The sequence below is a fragment of the Lynx canadensis genome, chromosome A2 (assembly GCF_007474595.2).
Source record: "Lynx canadensis isolate LIC74 chromosome A2, mLynCan4.pri.v2, whole genome shotgun sequence".
Lineage (NCBI taxonomy): Eukaryota > Metazoa > Chordata > Mammalia > Carnivora > Felidae > Lynx > Lynx canadensis.
In genome coordinates, this window is record NC_044304.2 from 52,497,545 (window position 1) to 52,514,600 (window position 17,056).

Here is a 17,056-nt window from a genome sequence, read left to right on the forward strand (position 1 = left end):
TTTTTTGTGCTCCAGAAAGAATTTATGGCAAAGAAATATCCATTCCCTTATGACTTAGGTAAGACTCATGGATACTTGTTTACCTGCGACAAGGCAAGACAATCCTTCTGAACTAATCGTTGCCTTAAAATGTTTAGCTGAGCTACTTGTATCCACTGATCAATCAAAACAAAATGCTTTATTAACCAACTTTAGTTAAGCTTCTCCCATACCCTTCAGGTTCCTTATTTTTGACTTACCCTTAGCCTGAGCCAGCATACGACCCCTCCAGAGAATAGGTTGACGTCAAGGTAAAATATTCTCTGATCTACTACTATCCAATCAAGCCACCCTTTCCTCCCACTTTCCCACACCCAGTTCTTTCTAGCCTTCTTCATTCTTCCTTTTGAAGGAAAAATCCTTTTTGCCTAGCCCTTAAGACACTTGCAGATCTTTAGGTCAGAGTGGCTCTCCATTGCAATAGTCCCTTCCCTCCCTTTCCCCCTCCCCCTTGCAATAATCCTTTCGAATAAAGTATCTCCTTACTAAATCTGGATTTGTTTTCTTATTTGGCAGAGTCAAACACACTTGCATTAGAATCCTATCCCCAAAGCTCTTTAACCTTCAGCAAGACACTTAACTTTTCCTAGTCTCTGTTCATGTGTAAGATGGGGGAGAATATGATACGTTTCAGGGCCTTTGTGGCGATTAGAAGATATGACAGCCTGGAAACATAGTAGTTAATAGTAGTCATTACTGTTGCTATTGAGTCTTTTGAGCCACATCAGAGTCACTTTCATTCCTTATGAACGAATGCCCTTATGTGTCACATTAAGTTTGTACTCATTATTGTGTCTTCAGTACCTGACCAATGCTTGGCACACAGTATATGCTCAATAAATAATTTGGCATGACTGCCTTTATCCCACTGACAGCGGGGAGCTATGAGAATAATGCCTAGTTTAGAAAGAGCAGGTTAATCACTGGCGACCTTCACGGGCTTTTACCTATTAAAATTCTCATCTGTCTTCACACTTGCCTCCTCACTGACACCTGGGATACGTTTAATGCCGCCTCTCTTGGAAAATGGAAATGACCGTAATTCCTGTCATCCTCTGAAATCGAGAGAAAGCGGAGGAGTTTTTTTCAAAGCATGACAGGCATAGACGCATTCCCATAGCCAATAAAGTGGCTTATCACCCGAAGCTCAGCCCTTATCAGAGGGCCTCGCCCACCTGCTGATGCTCCGCCTTCCCGGCAACTCAAGATCCTCCCACTCAGGCCGGTGCTAGGGGCTCATTTACCAGGTTGGCTCGCGCCTCCGTGTGCGCATGCGCACCACTGACCGCAGGCGGACGGGGCGGGGACAATTGCGTCATCGGGGCGCGCGCTGCGGCCGACGCTGTGGTTGCCGGAAGTTGAGTGGCGGTAAGTGAGCCGCGCTGCGGAGGGAGTAGTGGGGTCCTGCGGGCTGGGTTTTGGAGGCCTGGCGGGAAGGGGCGAGCTCGGCTGTGAGGGCGAGGGTCGTGGCAGAATTCAGGTTCCTCCCTCCTCCAGGGAGTCACTGACTCCAGCTCTCGCCCTCCTCCTGCCGCGTCCCGTCGGACTGGTTTCAGCCCGGGGTCTTCTGACTAGAAACCTCCTGATGTTCTAAGTCAGTCCCTCCTGGCGTCTGGCAGGGATGGTTCTCAACCTTCGATGTTGGGACACCAGAGATAGGACGCCAGTTCTCATCCTGGCTTTGCCTGGGATTTGCTGTGTGACTCTGGCATGTCACCTCTTTGTGAGCCTCTCTTCCCTCATCTGTTAAATGGGAGTGATAATAACGTCATTTGTGAAGCCAGGGTGTTAAATGAAGTCACTTCTTTCTCAGGGCTTTCTAAGCTAAGGTTTTCGACTCTTCAATTTGGTCCAGGGATTACAAACTTTAGTGCTTATTCCATCAGGTAAAGTATAAATGTAGGTGTAAGGAATTTCCATGTCAGAAAAAGTCAAACTTATATTTTTACTGAGTTGAGTTTTATAAGCAAGCACAGTACTAACATTTACTAACATTTATGAAATTGGAGAAGTGAAAACAAAACTTTTGTGTTGCACGCGTGTAATCTCTTGATTTTTAAACACTGACGACTACAGTTTTTTTCAACGCTAATTAAAAAAAATTTTTTTTTAATTCTGTGAATGAAACCAGGTGTATCTGTGATTGCCAGTTCCAGACCTTCAGACCTCTGGGTCCCAGTCTGCCTTTCCCATTGCATACTTGCATTTCTTCTGTGACACCCCTGCCCACTGGTTAAATTTCTTTGGTGGCAGAAAACTATTTCTGGTTATTCTTGTTTGGATTTCCCCTAACTCTGACTTAAGTCTATACCATAATCTCGGCTCATTGTCCCTCCTTCAGACTCTTCGGATCTCCCTTCCAATTTATTGCCCACACATCCTTGAAGGCTGCTGGTTTGTTTTCCTCTTCACACCATTTCTTCTCCAGGCTGAGCACATTTAATATATTTACCTGTAGTAAACTCCATAACAACCAAAAATTTTGTGATGTGCCAGGCATTACCATAAGTACTGGTAATGGGGGGGGGCTAAAATTAGACCGATTTCAGATTTCAGGGAGCCTACTTTTTGATCCTGGTGGTGGCAGTTGTGGTGATTGCCAATAATACAGAGCTTTTAGTGGGCGGTAGGTGTTTCAGATCCTGTTAGTATCCTGTTCAGGGGCGCCTGGGTGGCGCAGTCGGTTAAGCGTCCGACTTCAGCCAGGTCACGATCTCGTGGGCCGTGGGTTCGGGCCCCGCGTCGGGCTCTGGGCTGGTGGCTCAGAGCCTGGAGCCTGTTTCCGATTCTGTGTCTCCCTCTCTCTCTGCCCCTCCCCCGTTCATGCTCTGTCTCTCTCTGTCCCAAAAATAAATAAACGTTGAAAAAAAAAAATTTAAAAAAAAAAAGATCTCCCCTTCGCCCTCCCATTTTTCTTGGCCAACTCCTCCCTGCCCCTCATGTGACAAGATTGTGAAATTCTTAAAGGAGTCGTGTACCGGGCTCTTGTTCAAGATGCCCATCCCTGTCCTCGAGGAATTAATTATTTTTTAAGTCAAGGACATAGACAACAGCACTGTGGAATGCAGCTATTGTAGAGATTTGCCAGAGGAGGACTTAGGGTGATCACAAGTCAGGCTGAGGCATCAGAGAAGTTTTCTGTGAGGAGGCATCGCTTTACTCAAGGCCTGAAGGATGAGCAAGATTAGTCAGGTGAAGAGGCATGGGAGGTGGGATGACATTGCAGACATTGGGAGTGGGGAGGGCTGTAGGTAACTTGCATCGTTCACCTCGGCTAAGAAGTGACTGTGGAAAGGTAAGCAGGAGGCAGATCACAAAGGACCTTGCGGGCAATATAAGGTTGTATAATCTAATATATGATATATAATTAGGAGCACAGAATTTGGACTGTAAGTTACATGCTGGCTTTGCCATTGAACTAGTTTTGCTACCTGGGGCTGGTCACTCCCTTTCTAAACTTCAGTTTCCTTATCTGTAAGCCATCCTCCCAGGGTTGCTGTGAGGATTGAATAGTATATGTTACCCACTTGCTAGATGGTAAATGATCAATAGTAGCAGTTAATATTACCGTGCAAAGAAGTTTGCACTTTATTTTGAAAGTGTGGTGTCAGAGAGTTGCAGTGAAAGTTGAAGAAGGGGTGTGATGTGCTCTCATCTATTTTAAATTTTTTAAATATTTATTTATTTTTGAGAGACAGAGAGACAGAGAGCCAGCAGGGGAGGGGCCGAGAGAGGGGGGAGACACAGAATCCGAAGCGGACTCCAGGCTCTGAGCTGTCAGCACAGAGCCCGACGCGGGGCTCGAACCCATGAGCTGTGAGATCATGACCTGAGCTGAAGTCGGACTCAACCGACTGAGACACCCAGGCTCCCCTGCTCTCTTCTGTTTTAAATTACTCAGGCTCTCCCATGGTGACTACACTGGACAGGGCAGACCCAGCAGGAAGACCAGTCAGGGCACTGTTCTGTGGTCCAGGTAGTGGAGGAGGAAGGCCTGAACCAAGGCAGTGGCTAAGCCAAGGGAGAAAGATGGGTGGGTTTAAGGGGTAAAGGAGGTGCTGGACTGGTAGCTGGATAACACCACCTGGGGAGAGGAGGAAGGTGAATTGGGACACAGGGTGCTGAGGGATGGATCCTGTGTGTGGACATAAGTAAGAAAATTCTTTTGATTAGTGGCCCTTGATTGGTTATCCCTCACTTCCTCGGAGGTTTTATTTGGAAATCCAAATGGCCTGTTTTATCCACTTTTACCTTTGGGAAATGAAGTTCAGGACTGCCTTCCTCCTCCTTTTTTTGTTTCCTGATCCTTCTACCTATCTCCAGTATAAGTAAGGCCTGGTTGTGTATTCAAGGAAGAATAATTAGATGCTGCTTTGTTACCCAGTAGGGAGTATGCATCTCTGTGGAATTGGCAGACTGGGTAACAGCTCAGTCTCATTCCAGCCTCTGCAACCCCCCACCCCACCACCCCAACCATGATCACCTTTGGGCTTTTCTCACCTTCTTTGTTGTGATTACTTTCCTTTGAACTTGTTCCTGTTTGACAGTCTCTCCTTGAGTGTGTAGTATAGAAAGGAAGGCCTCTTTTCTCTAGGAGTCTGACCAGAGGGAGCAGGACTGTACTTTTTTTGTGGAGACCTGAGGCCCCCTGTCTTTGTTGTAGACACACCTGCCCTTGACACTGTCATGCTGTGGGCTCCCAGCACTGCTTGACACTCCCCCTTGTGTTTGGACAGCTCTCTTGCCCATCTTCTCCTTGTCTTTCAGATTTCCATTCCTCTCCCAGCCTCCTAACCTGGACTTTGACTTCACTAAGTTGCAGCCATCAATGAAGGCTCCTCAGCTTCTGTCACTTACTGACTTGTCTCCAGCTGACTGTATCACTTCACCTCTGTGAAAGAAATGTGTTTAAGGCTGATTCTTTTACTTGTGCTGAGGTTCCATTGTTCTGTTTCTTTCCTGTTTAACCATCTCTTCTCATTTAAATATCTGGAAAAGACGAAACACCTTCACATCACATCACATCACATCACATCACATCACATCACATCACATCACATCACATCACATCACATCATCTCTTCCCATCCACGTTTGTTGACTTCCTGAAGTCATCATTTGCTAAAATCCTTCTTCTGTCCCACCTGTCCTCCAAAATTGCCCTTCCTCGTCTTCAGACCTTCACGTTGCCCGAACCCCTGAAAGTTTTCCCTTACCTTTTGAATTCTGAGCACATTTCATATTGCTGATATTCCTTTGTGTTATCTGTCTGGCCATTTCCCCCTCAGCTTCCATTGTGGGTCAACCCCCCTCCTTTTGTTCATTAAATGCTAGTTTTCTCCAAGGTTCTGCCTTATACTCTGTGCTCTTCTCACCCACAACTTCAACTCCCACTTATGTGCCAAGGACCCCTATTTTGTATGTTGAGCTGAGATCTCTCCTGCAGGCCAGGCCTCAGACTCAGTGAGCCCAAAATTAATCTCATCAGCTTCCCTCCAAAGCTGCCCTTCTTTCTACATCCTTTCCTCTGACTCATTCCCCTTCTTCCATTTAGTCATTCACATCAGAGCACTGCAGTTGTCTTGGCCTTTTCCCTCTTCTCCCATCCCAGGCAGTCATCAGAGTTCTACAGATTCTCCTTCCTTGATGTCTCCTGACACATTTTCTCCTCCATTGCTTCTCCCATTACCTTCTCCCATTACTTTAGGCTCTTCTTGCTTCTTGCCTGTATTCCTGCACAACCACTGAGCTGCTTGTCCTGTCTGGTGCTCACTGGTACTGGAGTATCATTCCTAAAATACAGATCTTTGCTAAAATACAAATCCCTGCTTCTTCAGTCCAATTTAGATACCCCTCCGTCCTCCCATAACACCCTGTACAAACACTTATACTATACCATATGGTACTTGTTTTATCCACAGATTGCTATACTGTCATTCCTGGTATGTATAACCCTCAAAACTTAGGTCCTGAAAGGCAGAGACCTTAGTCTCTTTTGCCATTGAGTGCTGAAATACAGCACGGGAACTGTACATAACATAATGTTTGTTGAAGGGATAACTAAATGGAAATCCCCATGTCTTTCACACATGTTTTGTTGATAACGTCAGTCCTATTTTTGAATGACTTCTGTATCAGATACATGCATTTTCTTTTTTTTAAATTTTTAAGTGTTTATTATTCTGAGAGAGAGAGAGAGCTCGTGCACAAGTGAGGGAGGGGCAGAGATAGAGGGAGGCACAATATGCTGAGCTGTCAGCCAGAGCCCGATGTGGGGCTCAAATTCATGGACCACAACATCATGACCTGAGCCAAAGTCAGATGCTTAACTGACTGAGCCACCCAGGTGCCCCTCAGGTACATGCATTTTCTAATCGAATCCTCACAATAATTCTACAGCAGGTAGTGTCCCATCTTACAGGTGGGGAAGAAGGCTCAGAAAAGTTAAATGACTTGCCCGAGGTTGTGTGGCTAGATGTAGCAGATGTCGGTTTTTTTTAATTTTTATTTATTTTTATTTTTTTAATGTTTATTCATTTTTTGAGAGAGAGAGAGGGAGACACAGAATCTGAAGCAGGCTCCAGGCTCCAAGATGTCAGCACAGAGCCGTACACGGGGCTTGACCCCACAAACTGTGAGATCATGACCTGAGTTGGATGCTTCATGGACTGAGCCACCCACACACCCCTCAGAGGTGGGATTTTAACTCCAGTCTCTCTGGCTCATGAAGCTGTGTCCTTCCATTATCATACTGCCTTCAGTGCCTGCACTGTTGTCCAGCTGTTTTTTTGGACTGAGATTTAAGACCCTGTATTTATCTCTGAAATTTTTAGTCTTGTTAAAATAGGCCTGTTATTCCAGATGGTCAGAATCTTTTGTATTGTGAAGTTTTGTTATCCATCATATTGCCTATTCCTTCCTGCTTCGTGTCATGTATAGAATTGATAAGCAAACCTATATCAATCATCAAAGTCACTGGTAAATGTAGTAAGTATACCTTTTTGAATATATTTGTTTATGTGGTTTATGTGTCTTTTTCCCTGCTCTAAGCCCCTAACACAATGTTCAGCACACATCAAACACTTAGTAAATATTGATGAATATTCATTCATGTAGATAAATAAAAATAAATAGATTAGGACCAAAGACTGAACCAATGACTTATCACAGTTAGCCCCTTTCTTTTATATATATGTATATTTTTGTTTATACATATAATTGTATTTATTATACTACTTATTATTAAGATTTATTTTTGGGAGGGAATCCCAAGCAGGCTCCATGCTGTCGGCACAGAGCCCAATGCAGGGCTCGATCTCACAAACCATGAGATCATTTCCTGAGCAGAGATCAAGAGTTGGATGTTTAACCAACTGAGCCACCCAGATGCCCCTATTAGTTCCTTTCTTATTAACACCAGTTCATATCGTAACCAGCATTCTTCAGATAAGATTATTTTACCAGTTTGTAGTCTCTCTGATTATGTTGGAATCCAATTATGACAGCTTCATCTTGTCTACCAGGATATTTGGAGTGGTCTTTTCAGAGGCCTTCCTAGGTCCAGATATCCTATATCCTATATCTGGTTCTTCTTTGATCAAGGAAGAAAAGCAGTTACTCTCACGACTCCTTCTTAAACCATAGTGGCCTCTTAGGATTAATACTCAAGACTGCCATATACAGTTGTGCAGGTTGTGCGCTGCCCAAGAGGCCACATCTGAGGGGGTTTTTGTTTGGATCATAGGCATCATGAATTTACTTTTGTAGTGACAATTTTCTGGCAGACAAAGGTAAAATGTCTTGGGTCAACCTAATCAATGTATTACAACAATTTTCTAAGGAAAGGAAGTAAAATGTCTCCAGGAGGGGGTATAGTTTTCTAATTGCACAGAAGTGACATGTGGTCTGGAATGGCCCACATGCCACCTTTCCTGAGCAAAACCTCTGTCCACTAGGCTGTAGAATCCATCCTTATTCTTATCTTTGGAAATCAGATATTTTGGAAATCTGGTAACATGTGTTGGGTTGGCCCAATTTTTCAGCACCTCTTCCTTTTCCAGGACTTCTTAGATATCACCAGAAATGAAACCACAGAGCCTCTGTTACTCAGAAGCTAGACTCCATAACTCAGCCAGCTTTTAGGAAACCATGCCAGATTTTACCTGTTGGTTGACATGAGGCCTCTCTAGTGATCCTGGTGAATCCAGGTGGCTGTCCCTTGTATATAGAATGAAGCAACATGACACTGTTGATTGGTGCAGTTAACAAAAAGGACTCTGAAGCAGGCATGCTGTTTCCATGTTCCTTGTGTTGTCTTTCTCCTCTCTCACAGGCTCTCTCAGCTTTTACTATCCCTCCCTCGTGGGCTTGCCACGCCCCACAACACTGGTATCCAGTGCGTCCATTCTCAAAAACAGGCTGAACAACAGCACGTTGTATGTGAAGGTTAAGGTTATCATAGCAGAAGGAAAACAAAGGAAAAACTCCCAGGAGTAACCAGTGAGAATGAAGGTTACAGTTTGAAGACAGTGGAGGTGACTGCCAGTTCTCTCATTGACCAAGGTGGCATGCATGGAGGTGAGGGAGACAACCCGTCCATAATAGCAGCTATCCTGCCTGCTTATGTGATCAGCTGCGGCCACCTATCAGTACAGTCACACACACAAAAAAGCCACTTTCGATGACTCGGTGTCTTGTGGAGACCTCAGTTTGGCCCAGGGGCATCTTGACTGTAATGCGATTTTTAAAGGGAATTGAGACTTCCGAACCCAGCTGGTTCCCCTGTCGGAGTCCTGAGTTTTCATCTTCCAGTAAAGCCTAATCTGTCTTCGAAGTTTGGAACTTTGCCCCCCTCCTTTTGGAAGGGAGGGCCTGTTTGGCAGCCTTGCACATTATTTCCAAAACTCGTGAAGTTGCAGGACGTCATTAGCCGGCAAAATGTGCATTGGCTTCGTAGGCCAAAGAGGCCCCCTCCCCACTCCTGGCCATCTCCCCCTTTTTTTTTTTTTTTTTTTTTTTTTAACCCATCAGCTTACATACTCTGTTTGTCAGCAGGACTTGGCCATGTGGTTTGGTGCTTATTTTAATGACTGCCAGAGCTCACAGCCCCGCAGCTGGGAAAATGAGAACAGAAGTCTGCTCTATGTGCTCCATTTTGGCCCAGAGACGGCACTTCAGGGCCAAATTGCGGTTGTTCTGGTGCTTCTGCTAAGTGAATGGCCCCACGTGGCCTGCGAGAAATTGAACACAAAGTGCTCCTAACCCTTAGCACTTGTTCCTCTGGACTTGCCCTTGATGACCTATAGCAGGAGACCATCCGTTTCATTTTAATTAAACCTCTGCTGTGACTGCAGTGCTCCTTTGAGGGAGGTGAGGCTTACACAAGGCACTTTTGAGATGGAGAAAGTTTTCACAGTGAGCACAGAGAAGGGCAGCTGCATTAGGCAGGCAGCGTTGGCTAATGTAAGGTACGGGGCATGTGTTGACAATCTGAGGGCACTGCCACTTAGGCTGACTGCGCCAGGCCCCTGAACAGGCACATCACGCCCTTTCTCATTTAGCTCTCCCAACAACCTCACGGGTTGGCTGGAATTATCCTTATTTTACAGATGAGGAAATCAAGGCACAGGGAATGAAGTTACCCGCCCAAGGCTCCTCAGCCAGTGAGAGGTGGAATTGGGCACTCATGCTTGGGTCTCTCTGAAGACCGGGCTCCCCACTGTCACATTAGCATCCTTTCTCTGAACGACTGGAAGTTCCCCTGCCCTCCCCAAACAACAAACAAACAAACAAAAAAAACAAAACCCCAACAACATACAGGGAAAAGTCAGAGCAAGGCATTTTTATTAGAACAGTTAGGCTAGTCTGTTTCTCTGCTGTCCCTCCAAGGGTTTAGTTTCCCTGAAGACAGGTTTGTTTGTTTCATCACTGTGATTTTTGTTCATTTTCTACCAGTTGACTTCTTCATTTCCAGAAATCCTACCCTGTAATATCTGCTGCATCCAATCCTATTGCCTACCCTCCCTTGGAGGGAGACCAGTTGGACAGACTCACCAGGGAGCATTCCCGGTCCAATTAATTACATAAGCAGTAAAGCCAAAATACTTCCGTCTTCAGTATCTTTAATAACAAATGCCAGAAAAATTTATGGAAATGATATTTCTTTTATACTTATTTAGAGCAATGAGTTTCTTTTCACCAAAGCTAGATTTTAAATAGGTCATCTGTTAACTATTAAGTGAATACAGGAAGGTTCTGTGTAGGATCATTATAGCTTGAATATAGGGCTTTCGGTTTTACTTTTTTTGTTCAGGTATAGTCTGCATATGGTAAAGTACATTAATCGTAAATATATAGCTCATGTATTTTTGCATGTGTATGTGCTCTGAAACCACCTCCCAGCTCAAGGAAAATGGAATGTTTCCAGCTCTCCAGGAGGCTTCTTACTGCCCCTTTCCAGTCAGTAGCCCCACCCCACCCTGTAATTACTATTCTAACTTCTTTCACGTAATTGGTTTTGCCTGTTCAGTATAGCATAGGCTGGGTGTGTGCAGGCGCTAAAATTGTCTTCATATTTTATTTTGGAACAGTTTCAAATTTGCAGAAACCTTACAAGAATAAGACAGACCTCTCATATACCCTTCTCCAGAGATTCCAGGCAGATTTTGTCCCAGTAGCACCCTTTATGAAAGCAGAGTGTCAAGCCAGCATCACATGTTGCCCCCGGTCATTGTGTCTTTCTCTTTTACTCTGGAACAATTCCCTAGTCTTCCCTTGACCTTGACACTTTTTTTTTTTTTAATGTTTATTTATTTTTGAGAGAGAGAGAGACAGAATGTGAGCAGGGAAGGGACAGAGAGAGAGACAGAGAGAGGGAGACACAGAATCCGAAGCAGGCTCCAGGTTCTGAGCTGTCAGCACAGAGTCCATCATGGGCTCAAACTCATGAACCAAGAGATCATGATCTGAGCCGAAGTCGAACGCTTAACCGACTGAGCCACCCAGGTGCCCCAAGATCTTGACACTTTTGAAGATTGTAAGCCAGTCTCAGTCATTTTGTACAATGTTTTCCAGTTTGGGTTTACCTAACGTTTCTTCTCAATGAGACCCACGTCATTTGCTTTCAGAGGAGTGGTATGGATGTTTGTGCTTTTCACTGCATTCTATCAGATAGCATATGTATCTGTGTCCCATTGCTGCTGGTGTTGACTTCAATCCCTGCATTAAGATGGTGTCTGCCAGATTTTGTCACTGTAGAGTTACTTTTTCTCTCCTTTGAAATTAATAGTTGTTTTTTTGTTTTTGTTTTTGTTTTTGTTTTTGTTTTGGTGGAGAGATACTTTGAGACTGTGGATGTAGGCCTTTGACTTCTGTACCGATGGCAATACTTTCAGGAAGAAAGATCTATACTAACTTTATACTTGGTTGGGTGAGATTTCATTTCAGTTGATTTGTACATGCATATCTCTTATCCACTAAGATCTTAGTCCTAAAAAACGATAACAGATTTATTTCTAAGTCATATGGCATATTTCCAAGTGTTCTTCATGATTGCTTGCTCTAATCTCCATATTCCATTGTAATAAGCTTGGAGTTTGTCTTTCCAGTCATAGAAGCCTGGGTTATTTCTTTCTCTTGCTTCTTTTATGGGAAGGTACCCATAAAAGGTTTCTAGAACTCATCTTAGTAACATTTGGGAGCCGTTCTGCAAGTGATTATGGTGTATTGAGAGGGATATGAGCCAGGATCTGTATCTGTAGAATTTACAATCAGGTTGATGGAGGTAGACAGATCAGCAAAGAGCTGAACAGTAATACTAAATGTAGAGGTAGTTTAGAGACAGAAGTGGTTAACCAAAGCCAAGGGAGAAGAGAAAGCAATGGGTAAAGAGAGTGAAAGGGAGCTCTGGGAAGGCTTTATGGAGCAAATAACCTATGAGCTGGATTTTGAAAAGTGCCAGTCACAGGAGCAGGGATGCCTATCAGACACAGGGAGCTGTTTGTTCAGGGTTGTGGAGGCAGGACAACAGGTGTGTTAGAGGGGCACCAAGCAGCTGGATGTTTCTTCAGCATCAAGTCAGAGGTGAAGAGTGGCGGGGCCACCAGGGTGGCCCCGGAAAAGTTGGGAGGCAGTATCAGGGGTCAAGGAAAAAGTAGGAAGGAAACCATCAGAGGTGTGGTAACATGCCTATTTTGCATGTGCATTGCCACTAATGCCATCTCCTTGCATATTATGAGCTTCAGTAAATGTTAACTGAACTTCACGGTAGCTTACTGATGCTGATATATGCGTGTGTAAGTGTTCATATAGACTACGTTTTCCAGTTCATAAAGATGTATTTGCAGCATCACAAGGTTTCTCTCATGGACCAGCAACTGTAACCTTGCAACCTGCTTCATCCACATAACAGATTTGGAAGATCATCTAGTCTGAGGGTCTGCAAACTACAGCCTGCAGGTCAGATCCTGACCCACACCTTGTGTGTGTGTGTTTGTGTGTGTGTGTGTGTGTGTGCGCATAGTCCATAAGCTAAGGATTGTTTGTACATTTTTCAAGAGTTGTAAAAAAGAAGAAGAAACTATGACAGAAACTGTTTTGGCATGAAATGACTAAAATATTTACTGTCTGGCCCTTGTCAGAAAAAGCCTGCCAAACCGTGGGCTCGTCTGACTGCCTGATACAGTAAACCTTTGTACAATATGACTTGGCAAATAATCATCTTAATATATGCTTGAACACTTCCACTAATGGAAAATTCATTATCTCTCCGGCCAATCTGTTTCTTATTTGGACAATTCAGGCTATTAGTAATTTGTAAAGTCTGCTGTAATTTGTCTCATTATTGCCTCCATGTAGTGGCCCTTTTTGAGGGGAAGGGAACTAATATTTCATGTCAACATTTACTGAGCTCCTAATATATTCTAGGCAGTGTGGTAAGTGCTGAAGAAAGATGAATAAGACATGATTGTTGCATCAGAGATCTCTCAGGTGTTATTTCCTGGGACCAAAGCAGTTGTGCTGGTAGTCTTATGTCTCCTTCATTCCCCATCTTGCCATTGGGTTAGGACTTTTTTCTTTAATTATTGTATTTATTTCTGTATTGTTGTTCTACATACACAAAATTCATTGTATTTTGAACACAAAATTCATTGAAGTCTGAACACAAAATTCAAAGGGAATAGGGCCAGACAGTTTAAAATAACTCTCTCCACACCCCTGTCTCCCAACTCCATAGCTTCTTTCTTGGGAGGCAAGCACTATTACCCATTTCCTGTGGGGATTTGACTTTGAAGAATAGCACTACCCAAGGTTTAGGACCATTTGGACAGAAACTTTTGGTAAATATTCAGACAGTGGTATTTTTTGAGCTTGTCCTTATGTAATTTGCTGAGTGTGACTTAGTTTTATTTTCATAAAAGCCTAAAGTTTGCACCACTTTTGGGTGGTAGACACAGCCCCAAAAGGGTTTGTATTGCTTAACCACCCATCTGCGATTTCAGTTTAACCTTGGCTGGATGTTTTGGTTACTGCTGGGATTCTTTTCCATTACAGCATTGAATCTTCATCAAATCCTTTCCTCTTTCAGTGGAAGTGACACAATCCCATCTTGTGTAACTCCTGGGTTTCACATCCCGGATATGATAGAAATAGTCTGAAATAAAGTTAACCCACACTTATATTGATGCCTCTGTCAGTTTCTTTCCTGGAATATGTCCGTATGTAGTGTTGAGGTATGATGAAAGTCATATTTTAACTTTCTAAGCTAAGCAGAAGCTAGAATTCTGACCTTGGGATATATAGGCAAGCCTTAATTTTCATGAAGCAGGTGATGTTTGGATATAGGTTAGTTACACATAAATGACTTTGCACCTGTAACTTACTGCTCCCTCCAGATTTCTATTCTGATCATTTCCTCTTAAATCTTCCCTTCCAGCTTAAGGAAGATAGCAGTATGACATAGATGTATAGGTTCCTAAGTGATACATTTATACTTGCATATCATATTTAGATGTTTCCAGCAAATTCCCCATCACGTGTTGCTGCTGCTGCTGCATAGGACCCTTCTGTTTTCTGAGCCTGTCAAGCAGGAGTTCAGCAGCTGAATACCAACCACATCCTCTTGTGAAATAGGCTCTTGGGTTCTGTTTGAAATTTCTCAAAGATCAAATAAGTCAGAAAATGTTTGAAGGATGTGCCTTTTATGTAGGTTACTGTCTTAGTATGCCTGTCGGTTATCTTCTAAGTGGTCTTCCTGAATCACTTTTTCTCAGCTACTGAAGTGCTGTACAGAAGAGTTTTCTCTTTTGTTTCTGGTGCTGGTAAAATTCCATCTTGATGACCTCAGTAGGTCATCAAGATGATGGTGAGTTCCTGTTAACCTTTAAGAGTAAGTTGTGGATGACTAAAGCATTTAGGGACCTGATGACCCATCCCGTGGAGGATCTCAGAGATCCATTTGTACCACTGTCTGCACTGTGTTGATTTCCTTCCATATTGGACGATTACTCTGGCCATGACCTTTTTCTTCTGACCCTGTTGGAGAGGAGGTTAGTATGTAAATGTTTTTCAAAATGGTTATTGTTTTTAGCATATGTGGGGCTGATGGGTAATATTCAGGCTCTGAAAAGGGGTGTCTTCTTTCAAGGCGATACACTATAGTGATGAGAGTTGGGGCTTTGCTGCCAGTCAACCTGGGTTATAATCTCAGCTCTTCTACTCCCTAACTGAGTGACTTTGGGCAAGTGACTTGATATTTCAGTGTCTCCATTTCTGTTCTGTAAAGTAGGCACAATGCAACCACTTTGGGGTTGTCATCAGATAATATGTAGAATGTTTAGTGCTTGGCACAGAATAAACATTCAATTAGAACAGTTACTACTGCTGCTGTTATTTAAAAAGTTTTTTAAAAGGTATGATCAAAAAAGTAAGTATGATTCATGATGGCAAATCCTGTAATGGAAGTTTTCATCTGTCATTACAGAGAAGGGGGCCATTGATGCCCACTGACTGTGGGCATTAATGAGAGCTTCATCAAGAGTCTTAGTAGATGAGAGGAATTTCCCTGGTAGAGAGGGGGTGAGGTCTCCTAGGGAAAGGTGAAAGACTGGGAAACTCTCTGTGGAGTAAAGCCAGTAAGATTTTGTTTGTTTAAACAAGGGAGCCCCGGGGCGCCTGGGTGGCGCAGTCGGTTAAGCGTCCGACTTCAGCCAGGCCACGATCTCGCGGTCCGTGAGTTCGAGCCCCGCGTCGGGCTCTGGGCTGATGGCTCGGAGCCTGGAGCCTGTTTCCGATTCTGTGTCTCCCTCTCTCTCTGCCCCTCCCCCGTTCATGCTCTGTCTCTCTCTGTCCCAAAAATAAATAAACGTTGAAAAAAAAAAAAATTTAAACAAGGGAGCCCCCTGCACAGATCAGATCTGGTGGCAACGTGACAACTTGTTTGGAGAAGACAGGGACAGAAGGCAGTGACCTGTGAGCATGTTACTGCAGGAGCCAAGGTGTGAGATGGTGGGCCTGATGTGTGGTGGGGAGGACGGAGAGAAGAGAAGCTGACTTGGACAGGAAGCACGAAATCACATGTTTGGAATATGGACTTTGGGTCCTTGTCCTCTTCCCTCTTCCACTTTCCTACCTGTATGTCCTTCTGTGGACTTCTTACCTCTCTCAACCTCAGTTTCTTCCTCTTTAAAATTGGCACTGTCACTTCCTAGGGCTTTCTGGAGGAGTAAATTCAGGTGCACACCCTGCTGTGGTGCCTGGTCCCGGTTAATGCTGAGTAGCTGTCGCTGTCATCTTCATCTCATTCCGGCGGCCCGTTTAAGGTTGAACCTCTAGCAATTAGTGATTTATTGAATGTGAGAGAGAGGAAAATTGAAGATGACTTTGAGGTTTCGACCTTGGATGTAGGTGGTACTATTATGTAAACTAGGACATGCAGGAAAACGGGCAGAATTTTGCAAAAAGAAATGTTTAGTTTGGATTTGTCAAACTTGAGACGTCTCTGAGAAATCCAAGTCCTGGCTTTAGTATACGTGTTGCTAAAGCGAGCACATCCAAGTCCTGGCTTGCTTGCCTGACTGCCTGCCTGCCTTATTTATTTATTTATTTATTTATTTATTTATTTATTTATTTAAATTTATTGTCAAATTGGCTTCCCTACAACACCCATTGCTCATCCCAACAAGTGCCCTCCTCAATGCCCATCACCCACTTTCCCCTCTCTCCTTCCCCCATCTCCCCTTCCCCTCAGTTTGTTCTCTGTATTTAAGAGTCTCCTTTGGTTTGCCTTCCTCCCTCTCTGTAACTTTTTTTTCCTCTTCCTTTCCCCCATGGTCTTCTGTTAAGGTTCTCAAGATCCACATATGAGTGAAAACATAAGGTATCTATCTTTCTCTGACTGACTGACTTCACTTAGCATAACACCCTCCAGTTCCATCCACGTTGCTGCAATGGCCACATTTCATTTTTTCTCATTGCCAAGTAGTATTCCATTGTATATATAAACCACATCTTCTTTATCCATTCATCAGTTGATGGTAAGTCCTGGCTTTAAACTCACTTATACAGTTGGCCCTTGAACAACTTGAGGAACAGGGTGCTGATCCCTATCCATGCCAACTTTTGACTCCCTCAAATCCATGTATAACTTCTGACTCCCCCAAAACTTAACTACAAATTATATATATTTCTCTTAATTCCAAAATCAGCCAAGTTGGGAAAACTGAAAGCTAGGTAATAATCTTGGCTCAAAACTCAGGCAGTAGATGTGAATGATAGTCATAGTGTGACTCTTCATACCTTCTGCTGTATAAATATTGCTCTGTCAGGGATGGACAGTGATGGACAGGATGGAACATGAAGAGACCTCCCCCACTTCTGCTTTTCGGAAATATCAAGTTCTCTAGTGTTGTGCTGGAGGAGGTGTATCCCTGAGAGTGTGTGCAGGGGTAGGGGAGTTATAGTGTGTGCATGCCTGATTGCTGGGGGAGGGAGATTTCAGGAGGGGAAATTTTAGGAGGGG

At 43.8% G+C, this 17,056-nt stretch overlaps 1 protein-coding gene across 4 annotated transcripts in view; it reads left to right on the forward strand.

Annotated features, from left to right (window-relative positions):
* The first annotated feature begins 1,347 nt into the window (after window positions 1-1,347).
* ATG7 (autophagy related 7) overlaps window positions 1,348-17,056 on the forward strand; it is a 249,548-nt gene continuing 233,839 nt past the window's right edge. The window contains exon 1 of one of the 4 annotated variants that reach the window (XM_030307412.1): window positions 1,348-1,407. The gene's annotated coding sequence lies outside the window, so the exon portion shown is untranslated. Of the gene's footprint in view, window positions 1,408-14,323; window positions 14,586-17,056 lie in introns of those variants that run through there. The other 3 variants (XM_030307414.2, XM_030307415.2, XM_030307413.1) reach the window with 3 other exon arrangements.